This window comes from Anolis carolinensis, chromosome 1 (genome assembly GCF_035594765.1).
Source record: "Anolis carolinensis isolate JA03-04 chromosome 1, rAnoCar3.1.pri, whole genome shotgun sequence".
Classification (NCBI taxonomy): domain Eukaryota; kingdom Metazoa; phylum Chordata; class Lepidosauria; order Squamata; family Dactyloidae; genus Anolis; species Anolis carolinensis.
This window is the reverse complement of record NC_085841.1, coordinates 292,897,588-292,920,949: the sequence shown is the minus strand read 5'-3', so window position 1 is coordinate 292,920,949 and position 23,362 is coordinate 292,897,588. Positions and strand designations below refer to the sequence as shown.

Here is a 23,362-nt window from a genome sequence, read left to right as displayed (position 1 = left end):
TTGATTAGCATTAAATAGTCTTGCAGCTTCAAAGCCTGGCTGCTTTCTGCCTGGGGTAATCTTTTGTTGAGAGGTGTTAGCTGGCCCCGATTGTTTCCTGTCTGGAATTCCTTTGTTTTCTGAGTGGTGTTCATTTACTGTCGTGATTTTAGAGTTTTTAAAATACTGACGTTTCACCCACATCTACTAAGTTTGTCCCCACTTCAAGTAAATCACCCCAGCCTTGCTATCAGAGTTGTCAGAGGTTGAAAAAAAAGTCTGCTCATCATTCTCATGCTCAGCAGAGGACAAGGACTATAGTTATCATGCTGAGAATATTCTTTAAAATGCCAAAGCCTAGTTACTGTAGGCCTATTCAAGCTTCTATCTGAGTAAGAAGGCTAAAACTACCATATTTACATCCATCTCAGACACACCTGTTTGCCTAAATGACTATTCCAAAATTGAGATGCACATTACATTTGTGTAATACAGTAAAGACAAGTGGGTCTCCTGATATTTCGCCTGCATCTATGGCAGGCATCCTTAGAGGTTGGAAACCAATCAAGTGGGGTTTATATATCTGCGGAAAGTCCAGGGTAGGAGAAATAAAGAACTCTTGTCTGTTGGAGACAGCTATAAATGTTTCAATTGCTTGGCTGCTTCCTGCCTGGGGGAATCCTTTGTTGGGATGATGATGATGATGATGATGATTATTATTATTATTATTATTATTATTAGGCCTTGCTCCAGGGAAGGTTCTTCTGCTGTGGCTCCCTACCTATCTATCTACCTTGCCACATATTTTCCACATTGTGTGTATGTGTATGTATATATAAGATACATATATATAGACAAACACATATGCAGGGACCATATGTGCCACGTGTGTGTGTGTTCTCTTCATCTCTACCTTTTATTTTTCAGTGATTGGTTTGTCCGGGGGGGGGGGGGGGGGTCGCCAAAAATACTGCTTGCTTACACTTGAAAATTACCTAGGGCCGGCCCTGATCATGATCTTCTCCAAGCTTTCCTGTCTTCTCATGATGTGGCCAAAATACTTCAACTTTGCCTCTAATATCCTTCCCTCCAGTGAGCTGTCGGGGATTATTTCCTGGAGGATGGACTGGTTGGATCTTCTTGCGGTCCAAGGCACTCTCAGGATTTTCCTCCAGCACCAAAATTCAAAAGCATCTATCTTCCTTTGCTCAGCCTTCCTCATGGTCCAGCTCTCGCAGCCATAGGTTACTATGGGGAATACCATTGCTTTCACTATGCGGACATTTGTTGCCAGTGTGATGTCTCTGCTCTTCAGTATTTTATCGAGGTTGGCCATTGCTCTCCTCCCAAGAAGTAGACGTCTTCTGATTTCCTGGTTGCAGTGTGCATCTGCAGTGATCTTCGCACCTAGAAATATAAAGTCTGTCACTGCCTCCACGTTTTCTCCTTCTATTTGCCAGTTGTCAATCGGTCTGGTTGCCATGATCTTGGTTTTCTTGATGTTTAACTGCAGCCCGGCTTTTGCACTTTCATCTTTCACCTTGGTGATAAGGCTCCTCAGCTCCTCCTCACTTTCAGCCATCAGAGTGGTATCATCTGCATACCTAAGGTGGTTAATGTTTCTTCTAGAAATTTTAACTCCAGCCTTGGATTTGTCAAGTCCCGCACGTCGCATGATGTGTTCTGCGTACAAGTTGAATAGGTAGGGTGAAAGTATGCAGCCCTGCTGTACTCCTTTCCCAATCTTGAACCAGTCTGTTGTTCTGTGGTCTGTTCTTACTGTGGCTACTTGGTCTTTATACAGATTTCTCAGGAGACAGACAAGGTGACTTGGTATCCCCATACCACCAAGCACATGCCACAGTTTGTTATGGTCCACATAGTCAAAGGCTTTAGAATAGTCAATAAAACAGAAGTAGATGTTTTTCTGAAACTCCTTGGCTTCCTCCATTATCCAGTAGATATTGGCAATTTGGCCTCTTGTTCCTCTGCCTTTTCTAAACCCAGCTTGGACATCTGGCATCTCTCGCTCCATGTATTGCTGGAGTCTGCCTTGCAGGATCTTGAGCATTACCTTACTGGCATATGAAATAAGTGCCACTGTACGGAAGTTTGAACATTCTTTAGCATTTCCCTTTTTTGGTATGGGGATGTACATTGATTTTTTCCAATCTGATGGCCATTCTTGTGTTTTCCATATTTGATGGCATATGGCATGTGTCACCTTGACAGCATCATCTTTCAAAATTTTAAACAGTTCAGCTGGGATCCCATCGTCTCCTGCTGCCTTGTTGTTAGCAGTGCTTCTTAAGGCCCATTCAACCTCGCTCCTCAGGATGTCTGGTTCTAATTCACTCACCACACCGTCAAAGCTATTCTCTATATTATTATCCTTCCTATACAGATCTTCTGTATATTCTTGCCACCTTTTCTTGATCTCAGAGTACAACAGAGTACAACAGGCATGCTTAAAAGGGTATGGTCAACATCACATTAGGCATGACAACTGCAGGCAGGATCAAATTCTTAGCTATAAGTAAATGGATACACACTGTTCCAAAATGAATAAATACAGTAAATTAGTAGCTAGCTGCAAATCAGTACATGCATTTGAATCTCCTCTATACTACAACATCCACATGCCTCAATGGGAGAGGAATAAAACTGCTTACTGCTAATGCTAAAAACACCCCCTGGCTTAAATATTAGCAGATCCTCAAGTTAGACTGAGAACTGCCAGCTGCTTCACAGAGATGAACAGATTTCCTCGTTTCCTAGTGCATTGGTTTGACTGTGTATTATGCAGAGTTTTATACACTATTCTTAAATAAGTCAGTCCCACTAGCTTCACAAAAATTTCAGTTTAGTTCTTTACTTAAAGAATTCTTTAAAACCCTGAATAAATGTTAATGTAACCATCTTGATTTATAGCTTTCTGAACTATCTCTTTCTAAACAAGGTTGGGCATTCCTTAATAAAAAGAAAAATTAACATCTAATAGAAAATCATGGTTAGAGGAATAGAAATTGCCTTACATAAAATTAAACTATGTATCTGCTTAGAACAATTTCCCCTAGTCTGACCAGCTGGGATTAATTGGCACAAGGATTCACTATTGCCTACTATTTGATCTTTTTAACTAAAGGTGACAGGGATTTAAACTGGGAACTTTTGCATCCAAAACATGTGTTCTAGTCTTGAGCTATAGCTTCTTTGCACTATACAAATACTGTGAGCTCTAGGCTTTGCATACTTCTCCTTCTGCCCTCCTCTTTCACTTATCAGATGAGAATATCAAACGTTCTCACTTTTAAACTAACCACAGTTCCCCATAATATCAAAATACAAGGAAGTATGGTTTAAACTACAGTTTCTGAATAAGACCAAAGTAAAGACTGATTTCAGATCCTAGATTTCCCCCAGTATTTAGAGTTTAAGCAAACCAACTATTTTGAAAGTGTGGACATTGTGATAAACTGTGATAACTTTAAAGTGACAACATGAGATTTCTGTTATCTCTGAATGTGCGGGTAAGGTCAAATACAGGAGGTTTCCATAGATGTCCATTAAACCTGAATTAAATTGTTCTGTGAACAAATTATGTTGTCCTGTGAAGATCACATAATTGCCATTTCACACATAATGGTAATGGTTTCCCATTACGCAAATTATCCTGCTCACGTTTCTCAGCATCACACTCGTCAATCTTTTTCCTCTATTTTTTGGCATATGCAGTATTGCCCCTTTCCCCATTTTGCTTTTATTTGAAGTTGGGAGATAAGTTTCCATTTTTTTACGGTCCTAAAGTTTTAGGTAACCATGCCAAAACTGTACATGGGCCCTTTAAAACCATTATTATCACAAAGGTTCTAACATATTGAAAACAGAGGAAATGGGGAATTGAAAGCACAGTCAAAAGAGTGAGGATGGAGAGATGGAGAAGGAATAGCCTCTTGCATATGATAAGCTGCAACATAAACAGCTTATTCAGCATCGATCCTAAGGTTTAATAAAGGCAGACCAGATGGCCATATGCACATCTTTATACTACTGCTTGCAAGCCACTAGCTCACTGAAACATTAGAAATTCCTTGAAAGATTAACCTTGCTGGGCAAAGGGAAGCCTTTAAAATAGGCATTATTTAGGAATCACAAAAAAGATTTGCACAAAGGCAAACATTTTAAGGAAAAGTAAAAATTAAAGGTAGCAAGGGAGAGGAATATGTTTTTCAATGACAACTACTAGTGCTAAGGGTCTTCAGGGTCAGATGATTACCTACTCTATGCCGTTATGTGTTTTAGCACAGATACTTCACTATAGAAATAAAAATGTTAGAAAATACAGAATCCTAAAATCCTCTGTTACTAAATTCACCCTGCACAAGTTATTAGTAATATATGGTAAACAAAACCAATATCCTTGAGGCACCTGTGGGCATAGGAATATTATAGTTACTTTAGACTGTAAGAGTTTATCAGATAAGAGCCAGGTCCTATCTAACTCAATATCCTGAGTTCTATTTTTATCTATGGTATTTCCATCCTAGAAGATGAATTTCTTGCAACAGCCATTCTCTTTTCTCATGGAAGCCACATACAGAGGTGCTGTGGATTCCCCAGGGGGAAAAATGACTATGGTACAGTATAACATATAGAACAATGATATCACAGTTCATGGATTAAAAGAAGCCCACAGAAGATTTCTTGTAATCCATTTGGGAGTTCATTTGGAGCCTACTTTATTCCATTAATTGTCTTCTCCCCTGTATAATGAATTGTATCAAACATACATGCAAGTTGAACACAAGTATGCACTTCTGAGTTTTCGATTATGTCTATACAAAGGACATACAAACAGCAGTCCAGGGGCATTGGTATCCCCCCCTCCCAACACACACCTGTTTTAATGGGTCACAAATCCTCCAGACTTCAGATATTACCCTTTTTCTACTTCCTCCAAAGGTGAATTGCTTCTATTGAAAGCCTTCAGGAGAGGCAATTCAGGGGCTGCCTTGATGGTTTAACATTAAAAAATACAGTACATTTTTTACAAAGTCAGAATAATATGTCTTGCCACTTCATCTTTCCACCCAGTCTAAGCTACTTTTGGCAAGCTATATGGCCTTAGGGTGTACCTGTTGAGTTATCTAAGCAATCATGCATGCATTTTCAATGTGGGATGGTTTATGTAGTTAGTTATGTCTGTTGCTTAGTAACCTGAGCCAAGCTGCATTCCAGAGTTGATGACACCATTTAAGGGTTTTGCATATGAAATGGGAAATGGGTGTATCCTTTCTGGGGACACACAGGAAGTGATGTACAGATGCCTCTTCCTGTCTCTTCCTCTTTGCTGCTGACCATGCCATGCTGATGTTCCTGTCTGTTAAGAGATATGTAGTTTCCTGAACTGTTTTTCTTTGGAACTAAGATGTTTTTGCCTGTATGACCATCATCATACAAGATTGTGAGTAAACATATTTTTGCTATTTTATTTGATGTCTCTGATGCTTATTTTATGCGCATGACTTTTTAAAGGGAAAGGGAGGCTGGATATTTTGTCTTATTGTTTAATTTCTTTTTACCTCTGCTCACATAAACCCCTAGTCTTCTGCGTTTTTACTGCTTCACTAATATTTAACCAATATTGGAATCATAATCTTAACAGGTTATGAAAATATATTCCTATTAGTACCAGGGGCCTTCACTCATTGCCTGTTCCCTTTCAAAGTTAATACACAGTTCATACAGATCATGCAAATATTGGAAGAAAATCAACAGAGTATATGAAAGAGAAAAATATGACAAAAACCAACACATGGAGAAGTAAACCTTGGGCATGCTGCAGGATTGGTCATGTACCTTCACCACTCTACTGCCTGAAAGATTATGATCTTTAGAAATTTGTGAATGGATGAACAAAGCCTACATTTTTGGTAATGGCATGACCTGCTCTCTGTTACACCTGATTGTAAACAATTTTCAATACACATGACATACATTTTTCCAAAGTCCAGGCAAACAGCTAATAATAGCAAACAGATTCAACAAAGCTATAATGAACACCAGCCAAAATATGAAACTATTTGTTCTCCCAGTGCTCAGTTGTTCAACTACCAAGTATCTCATATTCCAGAAATCAGGCACCTAAGTTATGTAAACCTGCAATTAGTGATCATTTAAATTATGGGGCAAGCTAACTACCCCACAACCTACTCTTTGGAAAGCATAATTTCTCTGATTTACTTTCTGTTGACTAAAAACAGTCAAATACCAACCTCTACACTTTCCTATAACTATTCATGTAGTTATAGAAAAGTATACACAGTATCCTAAATCAATAGTGGTGGCACGAAGACAATGGTGATGGATGGAGGTAGTGGGGTGACAGATGCTTAAGATGGACAAGTGAAGGGTCTTGGTGAACCTGATATGGACCGACAAGACAAAAATCAAAACAAGAGGACAAAAATCAAAACTATCCTCCTTTTCAAAGAAATTAGTTTCTCCATTTTCATTATCACATGCTACCAAGATATGCTAACATATATGGTTCTGCTTCAGGTGAACTACCCTACTTTTCTTTTTTTGCTGCCCATGCAGTTGTCTGTGTAGCTACAAGTAACTCTAAATGTTTAATAAAATCAACAGACAAAAGAGAATTGACAGAATGGGACAATCAGCACTTCCAATCTGTTCTGATCTATGCAGGAGCAGAATAGGTAACACAATAAAGATTGCAAGGAAGTCTCCGCATTATGTGACACATGGCGGGAGCCTCTCCTGTGTATTCATCTTCCCCACAGTCTGTTATATGGCCTATCCATCATCTGGAACAGGCTTTAAAAAGTGTCTTGAGAATAAGTTTATGTAAGATATCACAGGACTCATCGCAAAGTAAAAGTGGTCTTTAAAAAAAAAAAAAAGATTAAGAAGTGAGAAAGCAGCTGGTAGCCAAAATAGGTGGACACTGGACACAATTGCATGAAAAAGAGATAAATCTAGAAATTAATGTGAGTGAATTGTTATTTTAGGGGAATATAAAGGTTTGATGAAGATATGTTAGGCTGATGATTTCAAGAAAACGCACTCCACTGAGACTCCATTATATCTTCCTTGGCTCACTTAACTATGCTCTGGTGGCAGAATGTTATATAGAAAAGAAGGAAGTGGCACAGTGACAGCTGGCAAGGATGCAGTGACAGCAATACCACTGTGTGTAAGACATCACACAAAAAGTTTCCCTCCTATTCAGTTCATTTAAAGAGCAGAAACTTTGAGCAGGTTTCCAAAGTGTTTCACACATGAGACTGTGCTTATATGCAAGTATAATGAGAACGCCAGTTGTTTATCAGAGTTCCTATACCTATCAGAAGTAGGAATAACAAGTAATGCAATGCAATAATCCACCTTTCTCAACTTGAGGCATATATTATCAAATATCTAGTGACAAAAACAAATATTACCTGAATATGGAAATTCAATGCAAGTTGATTTTTGTTTTTGTTTGTTAAAGTCACCTCCCAAAAGAAGTATGTTTGTGTAGGATTTAAAAGAAGGAAGATAGCCACATATGAGCCAGTGCTTTCAGTGCCACACTTTCACACACATTTGTTACACACATTGTCACACATGTCCCTTCCTTTCACACTGGAGGTCACAGAAAATAGAATTGTGCAAAGCTGGGCACTAATACAGTGGTCTCATGGGAGCGTTTCCCCCCCCTCTCTCCATGATAGTAGTAGTGATTTGTGAGCAATTCCTCTGCCAAAATCCACTTAGTGCTGAGGAAACCTAGAGAACTGTTTTGCGACTCTGATCATTTAAATATTTCCCAATATAGAATCATAGAATCATAGAATAGTAGAGTTGGAAGAGACCTCAAGGGCCATCTAGTCCAACCCCCCGCTAAGAAGCAGGAAATCGCATTCAAAGCACCCCCGACAGATGGCCATCCAGCCTCTGCTTAAAAGCCTCCAAAGAAGGAGCCTCCACCACGGCCCGGGGGAGAGAGTTCCACTGCCGAACAGCCCTCACAGTGAGGAAGTTCTTCCTGATGTTCAGGTGGAATCTCCTTTCCTGTAGTTTGAAGCCATTGTTCCGTGTCCTAGTCTGCAGGGCAGCAGAAAATAAGCTTGCTCCCTCCTCCCTATGACTTCCCCTCACATATTTGTACATGGCTATCATGTCTCCTCTCAGCCTTCTCTTCTGCAGGCTAAACATGCCCAGCTCTTTAAGCCTCTCCTCATAGGGCTTGTTCTCCAGACCCTTAATCATTTTAGTTGCCCTCCTCTGGACGCTTTCCAGCTTGTCAGCATCTCCCTTCATCTGCGGTGCCCAAAACTGGACACAGTATTCCAGGTGTGGTCTGACCAAGGCAGAATAGAGGGGGAGCATGACTTCCCTGGATCTAGACGTTATTCCCCTATTGATGCAGGCCAAAATCCCATTGGCTTTTTTAGCTGCCGCATCACATTGTAGGCTCATGTTTAACTTGTTGTCCACGAGGACTCCAAGATCTTTTTCGCACACACTGCTGTCAAGCCAGGTGTCCCCCATTCTGTATCTTTGATTTCCATTTTTTCTGCCGAAGTGAAGTATCTTGCATTTGTCCCTGTTGAACTTCATTTTGTTAGTTTCGGCCCATCTCTCTAGTCTGTCAAGATCGTTTTGAATTCTGCTCCTGTCTTCTGGAGTGTTAGCTATCCCTCCGAGTTTGGTGTCATCTGCAAACTTGATGATCGTGCCTTCTAACCCTTCGTCTAAGTCGTTAATAAAGATGTTGAACAGAACCGGGCCCAGGACGGAGCCCTGCGGCACTCCACTTGTCACTTCTTTCCATGATGAAGACGACGCATTGGTGAGCACCCTTTGGGTTCGTTCGCTTAGCCAATTACAGATCCACCTAACCGTAGTTTTGTCTAGCCCACATTTTACTAGTTTGTTTGCCAGAAGGTCGTGGGGGACTTTGTCGAAGGCCTTACTGAAATCTAGATATGCTACATCCACGGCATTCCCTGTATCGACCCAACTCGTAACTCTATCGAAAAAAGAGATCAGATTAGTCTGGCATGACTTGTTTTTGGTAAATCCGTGTTGACTATTAGCAATGACCGCATTTGTTTCTAAGTGTTTGCAGACCACTTCCTTAATGATCTTTTCCAGAATCTTGCCTGGTATTGATGTGAGGCTGACCGGACGGTAATTGTTTGGGTCGTTCTTTTTTCCCTTCTTGAAGATAGGGACCACATTCGCCCTCCTCCAATCTGCTGGGACTTCTCCTGTTCTCCAAGAACTCTCGAAGATGATTGCCAGTGGTTCTGAAATAACTTCCGCTAGTTCCTTCAATACTCTTGGATGTAGCTGATCTGGCCCTGGGGACTTGAATTCGTTTAGAGTGGCCAGGTGTTCCTGGACAACTTGTTTCCCTATTTGGGGTTGGATTTCCCCCAATCCTTCGTCCATTCCATGTTGCTGAGGTTGAAGATGGCTTTCTTTTTGTGAGAAGACCGAGGCAAAGAAGGCATTAAGCAGTTCTGCCTTTTCCCTATCCCCTGTCACCATCACCCCATCTACTCCTTGCAGTGGCCCTATCGCCTCCTTTTTCTTCCTTTTTCTACCAACATAAGCAAAAAAACCTTTTTTGTTGTTTTTTATGTCCCTGGCAAGCCTGAGCTCATTTTGCGCTTTAGCCTTGCGAACCTTTTCCCTACAGGAGTTGGCTATACGTTTGAATTCTTCTTTGGTGATTTCTCCCCTTTTCCACTTCTTGTGCATGTCACTTTTGAGCTTTAGCTCAGTTAGAAGTTCTTTGGACATCCATTCTGGCTTCTTTGCACTTGTCTTATTTTTCTTCTTTGTTGGCACTGTTTGCATTTGCGCCTTGAGTATTTCACTTTTGAAAAACTCCCATCCATCCTTAACTCCCTTGTTTTTTAATATCGGCGTCCATGGAATGCCGCTCAGTAATTCCTTCATTTTTTGGAAGTCAGCTCTCTTAAAGTCCAGAATGCGTGTTTGACTTGTCTTAGTTTCAGCATTCCTTTGTATTGCAAACTGCAGGAGCACATGGTCACTTGCCCCTAAGGATCCAACCACTTCAACTGTATTGATCAGGTCTTCCACATTTGTTAAGATTAGATCAAGAGTTGCTGATCCCCTTGTTGCCTCTTCTACCTTCTGGACCATAAAATTATCTGCAAGGCAAGTGAGGAATTTGTTGGACTTTGTACTCTTGGCTGAGTTTGTTTTCCAGCAGATATCGGGATAATTGAAATCGCCCATGACTACTATATCTCTTCTTTGTGCCTGTTTGGTCAGCTGTTGACAGAAGGCTTCATCAAGTCCTTCATCCTGACTCGGAGGTCTGTAGTAGACACCCACGACAAGATCTTTTTGAGTCCCGGTTCCCTTGATTCTTATCCAGATGCTTTCAAGCTGGTTTCCCGGATTACAGTCTTGCATTTCTTCTGCAACGTAACTGTTTTTGACATATAAAGCTACTCCCCCTCCTCTCCCCTTTGTTCTATTTATGTGAAAGAGGTTATAGCCCTCAATGGTTAAATTCCAGTGATGGGAGTCATCCCACCAGGTTTCAGTGATGCCTATGACATCGTATGTGTGGTGCTGTGCTAGGAGTTGGAGTTCGTCTTGCTTATTTCCCATGCTCTGAGCATTAGTGTAAAGACATGTAAGCCCCTGTGACCTCCCCTCGAACTGTTTATTTGGGATTATTGTGCTCTCTGTACTTGGTCCTTGCTGTGTTTGTGCAGCCCTCCGTTTAGCCTTACGGCGGTTCCCTGTGGTCGTGGGTAATATAGTGTTCGCCAGGCTGTTGTTCCCCTCCCCCAGTGGATTTAGTTTAAAGTGCGCCTGATGAGGTTTGTGAGTCTGTGTGCAAAAAGATGTTTTCCTACTTGTGTGAGATGCACCCCATCGCTTGCCAGTAGTCCATCCTCTTGGAAGAGTAGACCATGGTCAAGGAAGCCAAAATGCTCCTCTTGACACCATTTTCTGAGCCAGTTATTGACCTGTACTATTTTTCCGGCCCTTGTAGAGCCATGTCCTACAACGGGGAGGAGGGATGAAAAGATCACATGTACATTATACAGTTTTAGCTTTGTTCCCAGAGCTCGAAAATCATTTGTGATCTTTTGAAAAGTATGCCTAGCGGTGTCATTGGTACCTACATGAATCAACATAAGGTGGGGAGGGTGATGGGGCTTTAGGAGCCTGCTGAGCCTCTGAGTGATATGGTGTATTTTTGCCCCCGGGAGGCAGCATGTTTCTCGAGCCATCCCATCCGGTCTGGAAATGATGGCTTCCGTTCCTCTAAGGAGGGAGTCACCTACTACCAAGACCTGTTTCCTTTGAGGATTGACAGGGTCCCTTTTGTGCAAGACAGTGTGTATGTCCCCTGAAGAGTGTTCCTGTTGAAGTGAATCATGTAGGTGTAAAGTGTTGTCCTCCTCCTCAACATCCCCAGTGCATTCATCAATGACAATCCATTGAGATACATCCGAGAGCCCATTACTCTCCCAAGGATGTTCCTGTTGCTCCTGGTCTATGATTGGGGATGGAGCATTTGCATGATTACATAAGTGTGACTGTGGTGATGCACTGTCCCTGTCAGGGCTATCCCCTGCGCATTGATCCAGGATGGTCCACTGAGTGGTATCTAAGAAACTGTGGTCCTCCACAAGATGTGTTTCCTGATTGTATGTTAATGATGTAAGAATTTCAAATCTGTTGTGTAAATGCAGCTGAGCAGAGGAGTTGCTTAATTGATCTGGATGTAATAGCAGAGGAGTATGTTAATTGATCTGGATGTAATAGCTTCTCAACAGAGATAGCTGGACTTTTTTTTTAGTTCAGACATTTCTATCTTTTAGAAATTATGTTAATGGTTGTTGGGAAACACATGCACAGGGCTTCCTGCATTTTTCAAAGTATGCCTTATGCTTGCAAAGAACTCATAGTTTAAATGAGGCAAATGATATACACTGATTACCATTTATAGTCAGTTCACCAAAGATCCTGCACTTGAATACCTAACTTTGTTCTTTACATATGGAGCAGGAGGTGGTGGTGGTGAGAAAATGAATTACTTCATATACTATGTTTTTACTCCTGAATCCATGGAAACAAATTACTTCTTGGTAGTTTTTGGATTAAAATGAATTCAGATCAACAGGGGCAGAGTACAAGCAGTTGCCGAGTTATAAACATCTGACTTACGAACGACTCACTGTTAAGACAACAGGAGAGGTGAGATAACAGGAAGTGAGAGAAATTACCCCTCAGAAAGGAAACTGAAACTTTATCACCAATTCTTGTTTCCACAACAAGCCAAATTTTTCAAAATCCAATTATCACAAGGACAGAAAGTAGGGTGAAATCTTCTGAACAGGGGCACAGACTGCAAAGCAAACACCACAGGAGTGTTCACCCTTCCCTATGCTATCCAAAACTAAATAGATATATATTTTTGGCTGGAGTTACACTTAAAATATACCTGTTCTGACTTACAAACAAATTTAACTTGACAACTACAGAACCTATCTAGTTTTTAACTTGGGGACTGCCTGTACATGGTGGAACACACTTTCTGAAGAAGGAACACACAAAGGAATTACTGGTCACCTTTCCATTATTAGCTGCTTCCTGTATTATGCTGTTTTTATAGAGGTGTAGCAAACAATACAAATACACAGTTCTGTGCAAATCTTACAGTCTTGTAGCAGTGCTCAGAATCTCTTGAGTGTCCCTCCTTTCTACTTCTCAAAAACAATTTCCCAACTTCGCACATAAAGCCTGTGTTCTTCTTTCCCCAAATAATACAGGGCAGGATAGGTTTAGTAGGCAGTTTGCCTGAGGGAGATTAGGTGGCTTTAAAATGATGACACCACATGGATCAGAACACATGCATCACCAAAACTTCCCCATTTAGCTAAAAAATTAGAGGAATGCATTTTTGCTGTCTTTCTCTTTCCTGTTCCTCCCTCCTTGAGTTGTGCGCTGTTTGTGGCAAAGTTTCATTGCTACAAACATAAAGCAATATAGATATGTCTACATCACCACATACTGGTGCAGCAGAAGACCTAGTTGATAGGAGAGTTTTGTGGCTTATATATGCAATGAAATTGGTAAATATAGCCCTCACACATAAAACTGTGTATTTGTATTGTTTGCTACACACAGGTAGACAGTTATTTGATTCTCCCTACTCTGCACCAGCTGCTACATGGATGTAGAGGTATCTCGCAGGAGAGAGGCGAGACATGAAATGAGAGGGTTATTGTGCAAGGCAGTAATGAATCCCTCCCTTTGTAGTGACTATAAAAACATAGGTAGGTTAAATTGGACTTATGGCAGTACAGTAGAGTCTCACTTATCCAACACTCGCTTATCCAACATTCTGGATTATCCAACGCATTTTTGTAGTCAATGTTTTCAATACATCGTGATATTTTGGTGCTAAATTCGTAAATACAGTAATTACTACATAGCATTACTGTATATAGAACTACTTTTTCTGTCAAATTTGTTGTATAACATGATGTTTTGGTGCTTAATTTGTAAAATCATAACCTAATTTGATGTGAAATAGGCTTTTCCTTAATCCCTCCTTATTATCCAACACATTCACTTATCCAACTTTCTGCCGGCCCATTTATGTTGGATAAGTGAGACTCTACTGTATATGTAACTTACAGCATGCCAGCTGCTATAATCTGGGGGGAAAGGAGTAATTGGTTCTTTGTACAGAAAAAAATCTATATACATGAGAATCATTTGCTTCCTGAAAATAAGAGACACAGAAAGGACTTGCAGCTGAAAACAAAGACTGAGCAGTAAGGAGATGTACAGTGACAAAATGGAAATATAGCAAAACATCCCATGTAGCTTGGGATAAGACAGGGGATTGTTGTTCTCAGTGGAAGCTCTGCCTTCCTGGCTCAAAGCCACAAAATAAGTGAAAAAGAGAGTGAGTGGCTAAATTTTACATATTGCTTAAAAAGAACTCCATTGCGGGGGGGGGGGGGGGGGGGGGGTAGAGACTGCACAAGTGATATGCAATTTCCTACACATAGCCCTGTAGAAAATTTGACATATGCAAGGTAGCTCCTAAAGTCATTGTTTAAAAACACATGCTTGAATCAGAGATCTAAGGAATAGTCTCATTGCAGTCCAGCTGGAGGAAGCAAAAAGGCAGCTGTGCCCAAAGCAGATCTCAGAATCTGCCATGTGTGGCGCATTCGTACCTCAAAAGCCCTCAATATCATTTTCACACATTATATGCATCAGAGACTGCCTCTGGAATGATAACGCATTTGCCAGTCATCAGTATATTACCGAAACAACATTTGCAGAGATGAGCCAGAATTATTATTAGTTCTTATAGTGCCCCCCTTCCCCATCACCCTCCAGCTTCTTTCCTTCCTCTTCTTTGCCTTCTCAACTTTCTTACCAGAAAATTGTCACTGTTGCTGAGGAGTTGCTGAGAAGCTCTGATGCTGATATCAGGGAATATGACAGCGTTAGCAGAGACACTTCCCAAACTCTCTGATGTTCTTTATTAATTTAGAGTCCTATGAATATCAATGAAAAATTGAGGAGTGTAGCATAAGATGTTTGTCTGTTGTGAGAGGTGAGTGATGTGGCAGGCTTCAGTCATTATGCATTTTTGTACTGTGTATTATGTATAACATTTACATGTACAAATACATATGCAAAATAATATCTAGGTCAAGCTTTCCAATATTTAAGTTGGACCTGGCAAACTGGACTAAACTGGCTCAGTCAACCTTGCGAAGTTTCTCACCACTTTTTGAATTTTGCAGATCATGCTTTTACCAACCCCTGTATAACAGGCTCTCCCAAATGAAGATAGAACGACCTCTCTATTGCTGACTTTTGTTCCTCTAGGTGACCCAGAAATCTCTGCTATGAATGGGATGTGTATCTATGTTGTAGAATCAATGCAGTTTTATAACACTTTAACTGACATGGCTCAATTTTATGGAATCCTGGGATTTGTAATTTGGTGAGTGACCACATTCTTTGGCAGAGAAGGCTAAAGGTCTTGTATAACTACAACTCTCATAATTCTGTAATTCCCAAGTACAGATACACCCTAAATTCTGGAAGAATTGGGCTGTTTACTTGGGCTGCATCTCATCACACAAGCCATAGGTGGTTGTTGTTGTTGTTGTTATTATTATTATTATTGTATGACACAGCAAACAAGATAGATATGCTGGATTTTGTATCACAAAATCCCAAGTCGAACACTTCCCAAATGTCTAGGACTGTGTGATGTATTTTCGGATGATGCGTGCAGATCCCAGTAGGGTGGCCTTTTGCAGTTGGCAGATCATAATTTTGTCAATGTCTATTGTTTCCAAATGCCAGCTGAGATCTTTTGGCACAGCACCCAATGTGCTGATCACCACCGGGACCACCTGCATTAGGATAGTATTAAAGAAATCTTCCATTTACCAGACAGCAAATTTCTCATCTTTTTTTGGAAATCCTCCTGATTTGCCTGTGGTAGAATGTGTAGAATGAGTAAAATTAATCTGCCCCTAAGAGCAGAAAGCTTGTGTGTTGACAATGACAAATGGCTAACACAATTCACCTCCATATGACCAAATGTGCATTTTATTATTCTCTCCCCCTTTCCTTTCATATTTTTAATCCAAGATGGGACCTAATCCCAAACAATCATGTCAAATGAAAATGTAATAAAAAGAGGAGAGAAAGGAGAAAAAAGATATGTCCCTTTTCTCGGACTTCCAAGACTCAATATGAAGGAATTAAGGAAAGGAATATTAAGAAAAAATTCCCATCACAGTGTCTCTTCATACAAGATCTTGCAAGTGACAGATGGGGATATTATGTGAGATTTGTTTATAAATATATCTCTTCCTCTCTATCCTACATTCCTTCAGTGTTTGGGAAGCAGGGCAAGGCAGAGTCTTCTCTAGCTGTCACACTTCATTCCCGAGACTGCAGATTAAAGGCCCAAAGCAAGGACGACACGGGGATTAACTTGGGGTTTTCCCTTGAAAACAGGACAGACAGAGAAGTTTCTTGGAAATATAGGAACAAGCAGCTGATATCTATCACTGTAGGCTGCCAGAACATGAACAGACATGTTGCAACAGGGCTCATTTGTTCCTGTGTTTTGAGATTTTCAGTGGGAAGAAAGAAAAGGTTGGTAAATTTAGAAACATGAAAATATTGGAAAAATTACAGGCAGCCATTCATATTCACCAGCGATAGGGGCAGAGGATCATTGTGAAAATAAAAAAAAAATGTGATTGAAGATTTGTTTAGCTTGTGAGGTCACCTCTCTAAGAACTTCTAGGTTTTCCAGCATAACTCGGTGGTCAATTTCTGATGGAAGGTGACCATATAATCACATTGGTGGACCTAAAGATTCCCAACAAAAGTGTTCTTTATGGAGCTCTCTGTGCCTTTTGACATGAATGGAGGAATTTGACCACACAGTCACACTGGAGGACATAGGCCTCTTCCACACAGCTGTATAATATTCATATTGAACTGGATTATATAGCAGTATGGACTTAGATAACACAGTTCAATTTATTTATTTATTTATTTATCTCCATCATTTCTACCCCGCCCTTCTTACCCGAGGGGACTCAGGGCGGCTTACAAACTGGCAATTCATGCCGATACATCATAATACAATAAAACAAAACATTAAACCAGTTAAAACAGTTATAATATACAATATACAAAGTTTAAAACAGTGCAAAGTGCTTATGCCATTTGTCCACCAGACCTTGTACAAAAGCCTCATTCCAGACCAAGTCGAAGCCAGTTAAAACTTATTCTTTAAACGCTTGTGCGCATAGTCAGGTCTTCAGTTTCTTTCTGAACCCCAGAAGATATGGAGCCTGCCGGATGTCGCTGGTAAGGGAGTTCCACAGCCAAGGAGCCACCACTGAGAAGGCCCTGTCTCTCTTCCCCACCAGCCGCACTTGTGAAGCTGGTGGGATCACGAGCAGGGCCTCCCCAGATGATCTTAAAGTTCTTGTAGGTTCGTAAGGGGAGATACGTTCGGACAGGTAAGTTGGACCAGAACCGTTTAGGGCTTTGCAGGCCAAAACCAGCACTTTGAATTGGGCTCGGTAGCATATCGGCATCCAGTGGAGCTGGCTTAACAGGGGAGTAGTACGCTCCCTGTATGCTGCCCCACTTATTAATCTGGCTTCTGCCTGTTGTACTAATTGGAGCTTCCGGGCCGTCTTCAAAGGCAGCCCCATGTAGAGTGCATTGCAGTAATCCAGGCGGGATGTAACCAGAACATGGACTACTGTGGCCAAGTCAGACTTCCTAAGGTACGGGTGCAGCTGGTGCACAAGTCTTAGTTCTGCAAATGCTTCCCTGGCCACCACTGAAACCTGGGGCTCCAGGCTCAGCGATGAGTCCAGGAGAACACCCAGACTGTGAACCTGTGTCTTCAGGGGGAGTGTGACCCCATCCAACACAGGCTGTAATCCTGTACCCTGTTCAGCCTTATGACTGACCAGGAGGACCTCTGTCTTGTCTGGATTCAATTTCAATTTGTTGGCCCTCATCCAGTCCGACACAGCGGCCAGACATCGGTTCAGGACCTGGACAGCCTCCTTAGTGACAGGTGGGAAGGAGTGACAGAGCTGGACATCATCTGCGTACAGATGACACCTCACCCTGAAACTCCGGATGATCTCTCCCAGCGGCTTCATGTAGATGTTAAATAGCATGTGGGACAGTACTGAACCCTGCGGGACCCCACAAGACAAAGGTTGTAGGGCTGAGCAGGCGTCTCCCAGTGACACCATCTGGGAACGACCCTCCAGGAAGGACCGAAGCCACTGCAAAACAGTGCCTTTGAGACCCATCCCGGTGAGGTGTCCCAGAAGGATACCGTGATTGATGGTATCGAAGGCAGCTGAGAGGTCCAGCAGAACCAGCAGGGACACACTCCCCTTTCCAGTTCCTGGCATAGATCATCTACTAAGGCAACCAAGGCTGTCTCGGTACCATATCCCGGCCTGAAGCCAGACTGTGCTGGATCTAGAAAATCAGTGTCAACCAAGAATGCCTGGAGTTGCACAGCCACCACATGTTCCATGACCTTGCCCAAAAAGGGGAGATTGGAAATAGGTCGATAGCTGTCCAATTGAGTGGGGTGCAGTGATGGCTCCTTCAACAGCGGTTTGATCACAGCCAATTTAAGGCTCGCTGGAACAATGCCTTCCCGAAGGGAGGCATTCACCACCACCTTCACCCACTTGGCCAATCCCCCTCTGGCTTCTCTCACCAGCCAGGATGGGCAGGGGTCTAGGATGCATGTGGTAGCCCTCACCTCTCCAAGCACCTTGTCCACATCCTCGAGCTCAACCAATTGAAAAGAATCCATCAAAATGGGACAAGCAGGTGCTCGTGTTACATCCTCGGAGACTGCCGTTAATATGGTGTCAAAGCTGGAGCGGGTCAGAGCGACTTTGTCCACAAAGAACTGAGTAAATGCTGGGGATGGGATTTAACAAACCTCTGACAACTCGAAACAGCTCCACCGGATGGTTCTTTGTGGACACAATATTAGCTGCAAAGAAGACATTATTTGCAGTGTCTATTGCCACGACATATGTACTTAGATAGGAACACAGCCGTGTTCGGTCTGATTTGTTGTGCTTCGAATGTCACATGCACTCTAGTTCCCTCTTCTTTCACTTCATCGCTGCCAACTCCTTGGTGAACCAAGGAGATGGTTTAGCTCGGGTACTCGAGAGGGGATGTTCTGGAGCAATCGTGTCTATTCCCCTGGCCACCTCCCTATTCCAGAGAGAGACCAGAGCATCGACAGGATCACCAACCGAGGCGGTGGGAAACTCCCCAAGAGCCGTCAGGAATCCATCCGGATCCATAAGCCTCCTGGGGTGGACCATTTTAATAGGTCCTCCACCCCTGTGGTGGTTAGGCGGCGCAGTCAGCCTAAACCTGATCAGGTGATGGTCGGTCCATGGCAAAGGAGAGATGGTAAGCTCCTCCACACTGCCACTTCCTCCCATCGCTGGCAGAAAACCAAGTCAAGTGTGTGTCCCGCTCTGTGGGTAGGATCAGATACCAATTGGGACAGCTGCATGGTTGCCATGGTGGCCATGAAGTCCTGAGCTGCGCCAGTCAGGATGGTCTCAGCATGGACACTGAAGTCCCCCAGCACCAAAAGCCGCTGGGACTCCAACGCCAGGCTCGAGACCACCCCCGCTAACTCAGGTAGGAAGACTATAGTGCAGCAGCGTGGTCGGTACACTAACAGAATCCCTGGTCACCCATACTCAGATGGGCACATTCAAACAAGGTTGACTGTGGGATGGGGCACCTGGTCTGGGGGATATATTTCTTATAGACCACTACGATACCGCCTCCCTGTCCTACGGATCTTGGTTGGTGCTGCACAGAGTACCTGGGAGGACAGAGTTGGGTGAGATTGACCCCACCCGCCTCATCCAATCAGGTCTCTGTTATGCACGCCAGGTCTGCTCATTCGTCCAAGATGAGGTCTTGGATGATTGCAGTTTTTCCATTTGCAGACCTGGCGTTCAACAGCACCACCTTTAGTCTGGAGGAACCGCCAGCCTGGGTATCCAAGTTTACCATGTCAGGAGGCTGTTTTAAATCTACAAGAAATTTCTTCCTCTCCCTAGGCCGAATTAATTTTGGCCTCCCTTTCCCGTATCTCCCCCTCCCCTGAATTACTTCAATGGGTGCCCCTCGGCTAGCGGACATCCCCCCTCCCTCTACATGGCCCCTCTCCCTTTCCTCTAACATCTGGCTAGCACTGGTTGTGGATGTAAACAAGAACAAGAACCCTGTTTTAACGATGTCCCACTTCACCTTCCTTTGGAGGGCGCTCCTATCTCCCCCTCCCTCTTAAGGAGTTACTAAAGAGGGTGCACAAAAAGCTTTGTAACTCCCTCCCTCCTTAATTTGTTTCCAAAGTGCACAGTACTAAGGGCGGGGGAGGGATCCAGTTCCCTATCCCTCACGGGGATAGGGAACTAACAGAGGACTAAGAAGCAATAATGGGTTCACAATTAAAGTGCCAGTGACTATAGCAGCGTCACACAGTTTTTAAATGGTAAAGTGCCTGAGTGCTTCGACATAAAATTCAGGTCGGTTTATGGCTATACTCTGGGTCAGTAGCAAGGCCCACCCTCCCCAAGCTCCATGAGCAACCCTCCCCAACCCTCAACTAGCAGCTCCATATTACCGGACTAAACACAATTCATAACAGTATGATGGAATTTCATAACAAGATGTTAAAAGCAATAAGCCATAAAGCAATAAATTATAGCAGTAAGATAAAGTGCTTAGGCCAAAAGTTGTTCCTTGCTCTTACCCCTTTTGCAGCACAAGAACTCCCCTCCAGTTGGCCTATGCCACCCTGGGGTTCCAGTCCCAATCTGCTGCTCAGGGTAGAGTGTCAAAAGAGCGGCAATGTTAAAGTTTTTTTCAAACTTATTCAGAAGCAAACACACGGAGCCCGTGGAGGTTCGACTTTGCCGGTGCCGCCATCTTGGATCTTCAAAACAGATATTGTGGATTATCTGCCTCGATATTGTGGGTTATGTGGCTGTGTGGAAGGGCTCTTAGAGATTCCTAAAGAGAACACTTTAATCAAATCTGTGAATAATCAAATCTGCAAAAAACAAAGCCACAAATGTAGGAAAATCTAAATGCCTTCATTATATCACCACCTTTATCTATATATATGACACCCTTATTCACTTATCTGATATCAAGACTGAAACACTCTTGGAACTTTCTGTATTACACCCATTTTTCTTCCTACATGCTATAGAGCAAGGAAAATCAGACAAAAATTGTATCTATAGCATTATTCAAGTATTCAAGGTAGGACTAACTGGAATGTATGAGCTGAGGAAATAATCTGTCCGCTCTTCCATCACTCTCTTCCTGTGGAGAGGAAACAGTCCATTTAGGACAATATCCACTGTGTGCAGCCCATTCCCACATTTTGAAACCCCTGGGCATTTCTAGATTCCTAGATAGCATGAAGGGCATCCATACGTAGTAGAGGCTTTCTTTTAGTCTATTGCTATCCAGATGAAAAGAGTAACACTGGAGGATGCTCCCACTACCTCTAAACAAACATTTTAGTTAACTATAGCCTTATGGGCTCAAAAGAGTTCATGTATTACCCAGATTCACAACTGGCTTAAGCGGGTAAAGTGTCTATCATGTTGCACCCCCCCCCACCCCCACCCCCATATCAAAGACATATCTAAAATCAGAGTATATCTGGAACAGGTGCATTTTTCAAATGTGTTTCCAGCCCCTCAAAAGTTTTGGATAGCATAGGGAAGGACAAACACCCCCATAACATTTGTTTTGCTGTGTCCCTGTTCAGAAGATTTCATCTCACTTTCTGTCCCTGTGACAATTGCATTTTGAAAAATTTGGCTTGTGGAAACAGGATTGGAGATAAAGCTTCAGTGGAGACACCATTTGCCCAAGATACTCTTATAGGAGTGCATTTTTCTTCCTAGGAATATTCTTACTTCCCATTGTCTCACCTTTGTTTGTAACTAGGAGTCATATGTAAGCCGGATGTTTGCAACTCAGTGACTGCCTGTAACTCAGCGACTGTTGGTGGTACTGAAATGTGTGTGTCTTACAATCAATGGCATCTTAGAATAGACGAAACACGGATTTATTTAAAAATATCAGTTCATGGTCTGTGCCACTTTTTGATTTGAAATTATTGCAAACTTGTTGCACAGAAAAAAGAAAAGAAAAGAAAAGCCATCTGCCAAACAGGTAGAGTGGAAATTACTGCTCTCCTAGATTAATATAAAGAGCCTTTGGAAACAATCAATGCATTCCTGTTTTAATTTATGACTAGATACACAACTAACAGATGCTGGAGGGTGCATTTCTGTGTTCTTTTTTGTTCTTAAGCTGCTAATTTTTTTTACTGCCTATGTTTTTTAGGACTTTACCCAGCCAATTTTACATTCTAAGAGTATTATATCTTAATCTTTAGACTATGTATTTTAATATATTTATTATGGTAATCTTTTTAAATCTTGGTGTTTTAACTGTGTTTTACCCCACCTCCCACCATGAGGGGAAGCAGGTAACAAATACAATGTATTATTACTATCACTGTTGTGTTATAAGGAACATTATGTGTATAGGAGGGAGGGTTTGAATTTTGGAGGATACATGTGTTTACTTTTGAATTCTTTGGCTCCACTTAAGTCTGGCTTCCAGATTAGTCTGAGAACTGAGATAACCTTGGTCACCTGAGGAGATGATGCAGAGTGAGAACTGGTGAGGAAGTGTACATCCCTGTTAGTTCTCCTGGACTGTCTTGTGTGAATGGGTCTTGAGAAGCATCATTCTGTAGTTGTTTCACTTCTTTTCTTGGGGAACGTTTCCAGAAAACAATTTTGGGAGATTCCTATTTGATGCTTTGGTCTCTGGTTTGTGATTTCCCACATTATTTAACATTTAAATTAGAGGTGGATAACCTGTGGCACTCCAAACATTGTTGAGTATCAATGTCAATCAGCCCTAGCTCACACAGATAATGGTGCATAATTTAGCCATGATCTAAATATAATTTCTGATTTTGGAGCTTGTCAAAAATTTACAAAAGACACACTGATTTACTTTTCTTTTAAATTTAAAATCAAGAATAGTCATGGGGTTCTATAGCAGTGCCTGGGAAAACGAGTCAGCTGAAAGAAACCTAACAACAGAAAATTTAATCCAGATAAGACAGACACACTCTGGAGGAAGTTGCTCTCCAGAGAAGAAATCAGATTTATTTTAAACTGGATTCACAGATGCTCTGAAATGCTTTGCATCTGGAGGCCAGAAGAATTCATGCTAAAGTGCAACTACTGTAAACACCATTCAACACAGGCAGTGGTTAAGTGCCTTGTTTAACTGTTATTTGTAACCTATGATGTCTGATTTCAAGCTTCCATATTTTAAATGCTTTTGTATTTTGTTGCATTTTTAAATAATATGTTTAATCTTTATGCAACACTGTGTTTTTAAATTGTTGTGAGATACTCTGACTGGGCACTGGATGTGCAGCACATACATTTAAAAATAAATTCATGACAGGGCAAGCTATTTTACTGCTGCAAAAAATGAAAACATGTTCTGTCTGCAGTCAGCACTTTTTGACATTTCAAAGTGCGATGTAAAAAAAATTATACTGCCACTTGAATAGACTGCTGGGAATGGAATAGATGGGGGTTCAATGCCATTCTGTTTGAGCAATTCCTTAATGGAATATGCTGTTCTTTCCTCCAACTGATGCAAAGAT

At 41.9% G+C, this 23,362-nt stretch overlaps 1 protein-coding gene across 2 annotated transcripts in view; it reads right to left on the bottom strand.

The window, feature by feature from the left end:
- The window catches only part of trim44 (tripartite motif containing 44), a 177,485-nt gene that overhangs the window by 7,659 nt on the left and 146,464 nt on the right, over positions 1-23,362 (bottom strand). The window contains exon 1 of one of the 2 annotated variants that reach the window (XR_010001994.1): positions 5,115-11,751. The exons of the other annotated variant lie outside the window; for it this stretch is intronic. The gene's annotated coding sequence lies outside the window, so the exon portion shown is untranslated. Of the gene's footprint in view, positions 1-5,114; positions 11,752-23,362 lie in introns of those variants that run through there. 2 annotated transcript variants of the gene reach the window in all.